The following is an 11,061-nucleotide window of genomic DNA, read 5'->3' as shown; positions in this document are numbered from 1 at the left end:
GATGCAGAACTTGAGAGACTATTGAAAGCTGAGAATGAACTGAGGGTTGAGGGGGAGGGAGGAGGGGGGAAGACAGGTGGTGGTGATGGTGGAGGGCACTTGAGGGGAAGAGCGCTGGGTGTTGTATGGAAAACAATTTGACAATAAAATATTATGGAAAAAAAATCTCTTAAATGAATAATAGTAATGTGATGGTAATAAGACTAATTAGCACATTCTGTGAACCAAGCACAATGTTGAGAGATTTACGTGTTTTATTTAATCCTCATTATAGCCAAATACTGTTGGTACTGTTATTATTCTCGCTAAAGTCTGGTAGTTTAGAAGGATTATATTGCTCAGCATTACACAGCTACTAGGTGGTAAACCAGAATTTGGTTCTAGGCCATATGGTTCCAGTGTCAATGACTTAATCACTGTATTGTATTCTCTTATAGTGCCTAGTTGAGAAATAAATACAGACACAGTCTGTGGGAAATTAATTTACCAAGCATGTATCTAATCAGAGAATAAACTCAATAAATTATTAAAAAGTAAATTGAGGGGCACCTGGGTGACTCAGTCAGTTGAATGTCCAGTTCTTGATTTTGGCTCTGGTCATGATCTCATGTTCATGGGTTTGAGCATGCATCAGGCTCTGCGCTAGCCCTCTTCAAAATGAAAAAAAATTGAGTTTAATCTCTTAGAAAGACAACCTGGTAGAAACTGGGCAAATGATATGAAGGGTAATTCATAGAAGAGAAACCATGAATGGTGAATGAACTGGAGGCTCTGCTAAAACTCTGCCTATCAGGAGAAGAGGCCCAGTAAGAGCACAGTGAGCTGCCTTTCCATACCATGCAGATTGGCAGAAAGTAAAATGACTGAGTTTCAAGGGTTGACAAGACATGGATTTAAGGGAACTCTTACACTGCTGTGTAAAATTCCTGCAGCCATTGTGGAGACCCATTCGTCAAAATGCAAAACAGTTCAGGATGTACATTTGCACAACTCAGCCATTCCTCTTCTAGGAAAATATAGTGTCAAGCAGTGGAAGTCAAAGTGGGCTCCTCAAGGCCCTTCCAGGGGATCTATAAGGTGAAAGCTATTTTTATAATAGTACTGACGTTATCTGCCTTCAAGTCTCATTCCCTCAGTAGCATATGGTGGAATTTTCCAGAAGTGACATGGTATCTATTCAACAGAAACATAAGTGAGAATCTAGCTGCCTTCTGTTAAGTCAGGCATTAAAGAGACTTTCAAAAATGCAAAGCACTGCCACTGTCCTCACTAACTTATTTTTGTTTCAGAAAATAGCTTTTTTAATAGAAATACATTATTTATGTCAGCATGTAATAGGATTATTAACTGTATTAATACTTTAAAAATTTATTAGTTTTACTCTCTAATAAAGTAAATATTTATAGATAAAACATACAAATACTTAGAGATATAACCCCCATAAATGAAAGTTCTTTGTGGTCCTTTGGTAATTTTTAAATCCAGATGGAGATCAAACAGTTTTGAAAATTATTGTACAATGCAAGTATTCATTGTAGCATTGCTCATAATAGTAAAACTTTTTAATCAACTCAAATGTTCATCGGTATGAATATGATGTTAATTCTGTCAATATGGAATGATGAACTAAATTGTGATACATCTTTATATACACACATTCATACATAAATCTATTTGTCAGACATGCCTTACTTATCTCATGAGTCAAATGAAGTTTTTTTTGAAAATGTATATTGCTGTTTAGAAGTCCATAATAAAATTAAGTGTAAACCTTATTAATAAGTAGATATTAATTGATATTACTATAGATTTGTTGACCTGAAAGGACAGAAATAAAAGTGGTGACAATATTGGCTACTCTATTTCACTAGAATGCTTGGTTATCAGCATTCATAGGACTTACTGTTTTGGAATGCAGAACATCTTTCAGGGTTTTATTTCTGGAGGAATATAGTGTGTGCTGTATGAAGAGGAGAATACATTATTTTGTTATATCTTCGTGTATATTCTTCTACTGTTGTAGCTTCAACGAATAGAAACTTATTTTTCTTATCCCCAAACTGGAGCTTGGCAGCTTTGGCTATTTTATATTGCTAGGATCTTTATCTTTGGTGGCATTTATTCCCAGGCTGATGAAGTTGAAACAGGAAAAAGCTTTCTCATCAGACATAGAGTTGATTTTTGTTGATCGCAGTGGGGATGTTTATTAAGTCGGTGTGAACACTGCATTAGCTGATGCTGAACCACTGCTGTTAGGGGATATGTAGGGTTAGATTCCCTTGAGCCTCTGGCTGCAACATTTTTAATAACCAATCAGTGTATAACCTCGTTTTATGTGTGTTTCTATTTAAAGACAGTCTTTAAAATGTATTGTTGATTCATTAACAATTGAACTCATGGCCAACATCACTGTAACTCATGCCTGAGCAAGGTACATCTAATGTGTATTTGCTCCCTAAGGCACATCACAACCTTTTTGTGCTTAGGGACACTGACAGCACTGCAGCACTATGCTTGGGGGCCATTTTAAGGAGCACAATCATCAACAAAAAGCAAAAAAATGAGAAAAGTGTGGCATTAAATAGACTGTAAAAGGGAACTTGTTTATAGATGTGAGTTGGACAAGAAAGTAGAATTTTTCCCTTTTTTTTTTTTTAAAGCCTCAGCTGGGAATGTGTACATCGGATGCCAAATTTTTTGCCTGTCCACATGTACCCATTTTTTTAATGGCTGCAGAAATGCTGTGGGTATTGATTTTGGGGTTACAAATAAACTTCAGTGAGTAGGCAAATAAAGAATCCATGAATCACGAGAATCAGCTGTCATTAGCCAGAACTGGTCACATAGCCTGTTCTTACGGCAGCCAGTGGCCATGGGCATGAGGTTGTCACTAGTCTGGAGCAGTTACAATTTATTCTCTTGAAGCTGGCAGCCTGTCCTCCCTGAAGTCAGGAGCTCTCTGTTTGCTGTCTTAGCAAGTTGCAGTTCTCTTAGCAGGGAAGACTGAAGTGGTTGTTGGGGGAAAAAATGGACAGTGCTAGCCATCTGCCTGATGTAGAGCCTGGCATTTGGAAGGGGCCTGGTTTATTTTGGTTCAAAGGATGAATCAGTGAATGAATGACACGGCCATTTTTTGAAATAGCTTTTGATTTCTTTCCTGACTCACTCAAAGATTTTTCTATCTGCAACTGAGTTTTTATAAAAGTAATGTTTTGAATGGCTAACTCCAAATCAAAGTAAAAGTTACTGTAAAGGAATAAGGAAATTTTACTTTATTTGGGTGAATGTCAAGTTGAATAAGTCAAAGAAAATGATGAAAAATGAAGCTTCAGATGAATTCAAACCTGTGTTCAGAAGGAGGCCAAGTACCCCAAGTTCCATGGGGCAAAAGTTTTTCATCCTTTTAATTCCTTTTCTGAAATGATTCCTTTTGTAGTTTAGAATATATTAAACCCAGAAATGTTATTTTTTTGGTATAATATGATATTGATCTTATTTTGTCATGCTCCTCATATCAAAAAGTAAGAAATATTTTATAATACCATCATTTTTAGTAAATGTCAGTTAAAAATAAATTCAATTAATAAAGTATAATTTCATTAATGTTTTGTTTAAACAAAGCACATATTTGTGTTTACTGTTACAAACACTGGAAGAAATTGTAATTAGAGAAATTGTAATTAAATACATATTGCATTCAAACGTACGGTTTCTATCCTTCTCTGCTTGACTTATTTCGCTTAGCATGACATCCTCAAGGTCCATCCACTTTCCTACAAATGGCCATATTTCATTCTTTCTCATTGCCATGTAGTACTCCATTGTGTAGGTCTAAAAGAAGAACAGGAGAAACCTAATGGAGGACCAGGGGGAGGGGAAGAGGGAAAGAGAGTTGGGGAGAGAGAGGGATGCAAAACTTGAGAGACTATTGAATACTGAAAATGAACTGAGGGTTGAAGGGGAAGGGGGAGGGGGGAAAAGGTGGTGGTGATGGAGGAGGGCACTTGTGGGGAAGAGCACTGTGTGTTGTATGGAAACCAATTTGACAATAAACTATTTAAAAAAAAAAAATCAAGAGTCAGACACTTAACTGACTCAACCACCCAGCACCTAATATGTCATATTTTTATCATTGAAATAAAAATATTTTCTAATTTCTTTGAAAAAAAAAAAGGAGTTGGGATTTTAGCATTGTTTCCTAAGCCACAAAGAGCTCTGGGTGGTAAAGTTGGTACATATGCATTCCTGGAGAACTGAGAGAGGAAACGAAAAGCCTTTCAAATCAAAACAGAGTTCTATTCTTTCTATAGGTGTTTTTGAATATAAAATGATTATTCCAGATCACAAAAAATAATTGTTTTGACTACTCATTGCACCAAAGCTATAAAAGAAGTTAAAAATCACATTTCAAACTGAGTTTTGCTACCCAACAGAAATGCTAGCCTTTCAAGAGAATCCTTGTGGAGACCAGAAGAGGTTTTGTGATGCTTCAATATGTCCTAAAAATACAAGTGTTACCTTAGCAGTTATTTTTATTTATTTTTAGCAAATTCATGGTAGATGTTGTGTGAACAATCAATGCTCTAATCCATCTTTTATTCTTTCCTAGGATAGTATTATATATTTTTTGGATTGTCGATAACTTTTTAATAGACATATCAATGAATTACTATCATTTTGAAGACTGTATCATGGTTATTGGTTATTGTGGTTTTCCTCAAATTGTTGTGTTGAACAGTGGAAAATCAAGCACAGATATAAAAATACATTTTAAAATATTAAAAAAATACTACATGTTGCATTCAAATAATGTTGCAAATGAAAATATATTTTCATTAAAGTTTATTTTTATTTGATTGTGGAATTAAAATGATCCTATATAAAATTTGAAAAAACAAAGGGAAAATCACTTTAGTTCATGTCCATTTAAAGAAAAATTGCTATACTTTGAACTGTTTCTTTTCAGTCGTGTTTTTTACACATTAAAAAACTTCACAGGAGCACCGGAGTGGCTCTGATTAAGTGTCAGACTCTTGATTTCTTCTTAGGTCATGATCTTACAGTTTGTGAGATCCTTGCTGTCAGCCCAGAGCCTCTTTGGGATTCTGTCTCCCTTTCTCTCTGTCCTGCTCTTGCTCTTGCTGTCTCTCTCAAAACAAATAAACTTAGCCCCCTCCCCAACTCTTAATGAAGTAAATGTAATATGAAAAATCCACTCAACATTCTAGGTGGCTTTTATTATTGTTATTATCATCATTATTATTTTAGATTAGAATAATTTTAGGGACAAAGAGGTATATTTGTTACCTGTAGTTGTAGAACATTAAATAAGCATCCAGGATTAAAGTGCAGTTCTCTTAGAATTTTTTCTGCTCCATTTCCCTTCTCTGTTCCATACTTGGAAACATACTGAGCCTAAGTCCAAATTTCAGGGCAAATGAATTTCCTTCTTGTGCATTTCTAACTTCCGTTTGGTTATATTGTCATACTGTTTTCAATTTTTTCTGTCTTGGTCTTCTAAATATTCAATTACGTGGTATTTATCTTACCTTTCTGTATGTACTCTCAGCAAATTTCTATTCCTAAGATCTCCTAAGTGTTTGGAGAAAAGCAATATCATTATCAGATAAGTGGAATCTGTGAAATTGAGAGAGCCCTTGGGAGAGCCTGGTATTGGCCATACCGCCTGCTCCCTGTAGGAGGCCACACAGGCATGAAAACCATGCCCTAACCGATAACTCTCATTCATGGTTGTCAGGTAATGATCACTCTGTGCAAGTTGTTAATTAAAATGCACTGGGGGCGCCTGGGTCGCTCAGTTGGTTGAGCGTCCAACTTCATTCAGCTCAGGTTATGATCCCGTGGTTTGTGAGTTCAAGCCCCATTTCGGGTTCTGTGCTGACAGCTCAGAGCCTGAAGCCTGCTTCAGATTCTGTGTCTTCCTCCTTCCTCTTTCTCTCTGCCCCTCCTTCCGCCGCCCCCTCCCCCCAGTCCACTGCTCATGCTCTGTCTCTTTCAGAAATAAATAAACGTTAAAAAAATAAAATGCATTGGCAGGTGTACCATTTCATTCTGTGTGTCTATGGACTCTTTAAGGTTTTCTTTTCTTTCTTTTTTTTTTTCTTTACTTTGAGACTAGGTCAGTACCATCCACTTTCTTTATAAACTTCAAGTTTCAGGAGTGCCTGGGTGGCTCAGTCAGGTAAGCATCTGACTCTTGGTGTCAGCTCAGGTCATGATCTCATGGTTTGTGGGGTTGAGCCCGGCTCTGTCAGTGTAGAACCTTCTTGGGATTCTCTTTCTGTGCCTCTCTCTACCTCTCCCCCACTCGTGCTGTCTCTGTCTCTCTCAATAAATAAATAAACTTAAAAAAAAAAAACCCAACAACTTCAAGTTTCATGTTGTTCTCCAAAAGAGAGAATGAGTTACTTGAGATTTCATTATGCTTATTTCCAGAGGACTTCAGGAAATTTGTAATTAAAAGTTAAAGTAATAGACTTAATTATAAAATAGAAGGGCAAGTTTTTAAAGCGGGCATGAGAAGATGCTTCTGGGCCTCTGAAATGAAGAGATTAGTGTAATTAGTGAATTTGGCTTTTGCTTTTCTCACTGTTAAAGCTAAAATACAGTCACAGTGCTGTAAAGTTACTTTTTCCTTTTTGTTTTTTTAAGTTTCATTTTTTAATGAGAGGAGGATGATGGAGAATTCCTTCTTCGTGACAAACTGTTTTTTGGAACTGAAATCAAGATGACCATCTTTTGCCAGTTTGAAGACTTAGGTCCTAGTATACTGATGCAAATGTTGATCAGATATTCTTATACCTTATTTGAAATCTTACTTATGGTACTTTGCCTTCATGTAAATGCTGTGTGGTGTTTATAGTAGCAGCGCTTGGTGTTTAAAGTGTATCTGATTTCACTCATTGGGAAAATCCGATTTTTTTTCCTTCTCATATTTTCATTATTTCAGATTTCAGGAAGCCTTGGGGAAATTGAATATATCTCTTAGACTTACCAGAGTCGTATTACCTGACAAGACTCAGAGGTTACCCCTGAGGAACAGAGATGCTGTGTTAGATCCAAGCCCTCCTAAGTGCATTTGATCACAGCTCTCTTCAGTTTACCTTAAATTGCTTTGCCTTAGAAAACAACTGTAAGTCACCAGTTTTTTGATGTGTATTTACTTTTGGGGGGCGGGGTGGGATGGGTAGAGAGAAAGAGAGAGATGGAGACACAGAATCTGAGGCTCTGAGCTATCAGCACAAGGCCCAGCACAGGGCTCCAACTCACGAACCAGAAGATCATGTCCTGAGCTGAAGTCAGATGCTGTAAGTGCTAATGTGAGTTTAAATTGCTTGTGTTTTGCCTAAGAAGGTATGGTGCTTGGGGAACATAGATATATTTCTTTCTGAAATAATTGACTATTGTATTTTCTTGTTTTGTACTTTGAATGTTAGAAATCTGAAATAGTCATAGGGGATGTGGAAAAATGAATCCAAACCAATTCTGCTTTTCTATGTTTTGAGTCTGTATTACACTGACCACATCTGCTACTTTGTATTAAAAACTATTTGAGGAGCGCCTGGGTGGCTTAGTCAGTTGAGTGTCCTACTCTTGATTTGGCTCAGATTATGATCTCATTATTGTGAGATTGAGCCCTGCATTGGGCTTTGCGCTGACAGCAAGGAGCCCACTTGGGATTCTCACTCTCCCTCTCTGCTCCTCCCCCGCTCATTCTATCTCGCTCTCTTTCAAAAATAAACATTAAAAAAGCAATATTTGATAGTTAGGTGGATGGTGGATGAGAATCTCTTTAATTAAAAAAAAGCCTTTAGGCCCATACCAACATAATTACCATCTGGAAACAAAAATAGAAGATTCCTTTTCTGTATTATTATGAATATTTATGCCAAAGGGAGTCTTTCTGTTTAGCATTTTGCAGTATATTTTATTTGGTCAGAGTAAAAGTAACTGTACTACCCTTGGATAGAATAGCATGATTGTATTTGGGATAATCTCCTTTTATAGTGTAGAGTTTCACTTGCTTCAGAAATTTCCATGGGGAAACAGCCAGGTACTTGGGTACATGACACTAACATTTCTAACAAATCAAGAGTCTGAGATTTTGGAGATGTTTACAAAGATTCTTTTAAGAATATTATTTCTATGGTCTCTTTGTTTTAAAAGTTACATTTAGACTTCATTCACTTATTTGGGGTTTTGTCTTTTATAATTTTTTTTTGGTTTATTATTTTTGAGACAGAGATAAAACACAAGTGGGGGGAGGGGCAGAGAGAGAGAGGGAGGGAGAGAGGGAGGGAGGGAGAAGGAGGCACAGAATCTGAAGCAGGCTCCAGGCACTGAGCTGCCAGCACAAAACCTGGTGCGGGACTCGAACCCACGGACTGTGGGATCATGACCTGAGCCAAAGTTGGACACTTAACCGCTGAGCTGCCCAGGCTTCTCTGGGTTTTGCCTTTTAAACAAATGGAGCTCTTTATTCTTAAGCCGGTTCATATTCTTCATCCTCTACAGAGGATCTTTTGTCCTAATTATGTGAAGAAATATTTTCACAGGAATTGTCACCCGAGAATCTTCCTTAAACCGTGTGTAGAAAGGGGTGCTGCGGCCGGCACTCCTTCTTTAGCAGGTGTGAGTGGTGCAGGCTCTATCTAATGAACTCTGTTCTTTCTCTCAGCTGACATTTCTTCTCAAAGGTCACAGTGATCAGCCACAAACTAAATTTCAGTCCTTGAAAAGGGACACAAGTGTGCAAAAGATTGCTGGGCACAGATCCTCAGCACAGAAGAGGCTGCAAAGACACACGCTGGGTCCTGGGTTTCTTCAGATCCTACAGGCTGTGCTCCATCCAGATGAGTGGGGAACCCTTGCCTGGGCCCGACCGGCCAGCAGGGAGTGTGTGGTGCCTGTTGAAGGAGAGCTTTGACTGCGAGGCGCACCAGGAGCCTTCTAGGGGATGAAGACATACTGCCTGTGTGCTAAGTACACTGTCTGAATGTGTTGTGGATGCATTGTTTTCTCTACAGAAAGTTTAAAATGGATTCTGCAGCCGCCAGGGCTGGGGGGAATTTGAATCCCTAAGGTTTGTTTGTTTCCTGTATCCTTTCCAGGAAACTTCTTTTCCTCCACCTGGCAACTGCCCATATTACTTTAGGGCAGAGCTTTTTTTGCAGAGCTTTGTTTTGTTTTGGTTTGTAGTGTTTTTTGTGTGTGTGTGTTGTTTTTGTTTTTGTTTTTGTTTTTTTTTTGAGAGAGAGAGACAAAGATCTTGAGTATGGGAGAGGCAAAGAGAGAGGGAGACACAGGATCCGAAGCAGGCTGCAGGCTGTCAGCACAGAGCCCATCGCAGGGCTCGAACTCATAGTCTGTGAGACCATGACCTGAGGTGAAGTCAGATTCTTACTGACTGAGCCCCTAAGGCGTCCCCTAGGGCAGAGTTTTAAACCCTGGGATCCTGTCCCCACCCCACTGATAAGCAAGGACAGAGAGACATTCTCTTAAACATTACCCCAATTGTTGGGATTTGAAGGAGCCACTTAATCTCATTTCTTCTTTGATTTTTTAGACACAGTGATTTTCCCTGTATCCATATATAACTTCTAGATTTGTATACTGAAAGATCAAGTAATTTTCTTGTGTTTTTATTTCCTTTCTACATCTCCTTTGCCTATGCTGTTGGAGAAACTAATTATGTCTCAGCCTTTAGTTGAAAGAGAGGACTTAACTTGTCCTCCTCCACTATATTTGGGGCACTGAGCTACCTGAGAACTTCCTCTGACTTGACACTGTGTTCTATAACCTGTCACAGCTTGTATGAATAAGTGATAGGGGTTCCTTTTGCTTTTTTGGTGGGTGGAGTTAAAGATAACACTGATTTTGCTGTAAAATTATTTTAATAGTGTCTCCTATTTGAGGGTAGAATGCTACTATTTCTGTCTTAAGTGGAGAGGGGAAAAGAGGTAAATAATTAATGATTTTCTGTTACTGATACGTTGCTAACCTATTTCCTTAGATTGCTTCTCAATTCAGAAAGTCCATTTGGACTTTGAGCTAATCATTTTGCAAACCGCATGTTTCTTTGATCTGAAAATTCTATATTCATCACTTCTCTGTGCCTCTGAGACTACCGTAATTCGCCTAAAACATGCACAACTTTTGTCATCTTCAAATTTAGTTAATATTTGTTAGTTGCATATGAGAAGCAGAGTCAGATAATTTCAGTATTGAAAGGAAACTCCTCTAACTCTTTATCCTTCACAGTGCTCGAATTTGCTTCAAAGGATTCTGTTCTCTGAGCCTGAGCTCTTCCAGGGCTCAGTGGTTGTCTGATCCAACACTTAACATTTTTCTCTTAGATTCCTTTGACCTCATTTTGAACCTTGAGAACTTGTTCATTGATATGTAACCCTGAACATTTAAGTAACTCTTGTTAAGGAATTTCCACCCATCAAAACAGCAATTAAATGTTTTAGGTACATAGACTAATCTTGCTATTCACTTGGCAAACATTCTGTGGTAGAATTCATGAAGACCTGTGGTTGGTAGCTATGGGAGGGGGAGGACACAGTTTTACTTGCTAAAGTGTTCATCGTGATCTTCTGAGGTAGCTTGATTCTGCCCATTAATTTTTTAAATCAAGAAGAAACACCTTATATAGCTAGCACTTTATTTATTTATTTATTCTGTTTTTACTTTTATTTGCATGTATTTTATGCAGAATTTACTCCCGGGACATAAGTTTTTGTTTCTTCAGTTTCTTCTGGGATATCTTTTTCTTCTGTGCAACTTCCTCTTCTGGTTTAGGAACAATCTGCTCTTTTTCAGTGAGGATCATCTCAATATGGCAGGGAGAGCTCATGTATGGGTTAATCCGACCATGAGCCCTGTAAGTTCTACGCCGCATCTTGGGGGCTTTGTTCACCTGGATGTGCTCAATGACCAGAGAATCTACATCTAAACCCTTAAGTTCAGCATTACTCTCTGCATTTTTAAGCATGTGCAGTAAAAATTCAGCACTCTTTTTGGGCCACCGACCCTGTG

The 11,061-nt window shown here is 38.0% G+C and overlaps 1 protein-coding gene and 1 pseudogene across 2 annotated transcripts in view; one reads left to right on the top strand and one right to left on the bottom strand.

The window, feature by feature from the left end:
* The window catches only part of SMYD3 (SET and MYND domain containing 3), a 694,896-nt gene that overhangs the window by 144,655 nt on the left and 539,180 nt on the right, over nt 1–11,061 (top strand). The window lies entirely within an intron of this gene.
* LOC115287992 overlaps nt 10,704–11,061 on the bottom strand; it is a 13,757-nt pseudogene continuing 13,399 nt past the window's right edge.

This window comes from Suricata suricatta, chromosome 3 (genome assembly GCF_006229205.1).
Source record: "Suricata suricatta isolate VVHF042 chromosome 3, meerkat_22Aug2017_6uvM2_HiC, whole genome shotgun sequence".
In the NCBI taxonomy this organism is placed as follows: domain Eukaryota; kingdom Metazoa; phylum Chordata; class Mammalia; order Carnivora; family Herpestidae; genus Suricata; species Suricata suricatta.
This window is presented reverse-complemented; position numbering and strand designations above follow the sequence as displayed.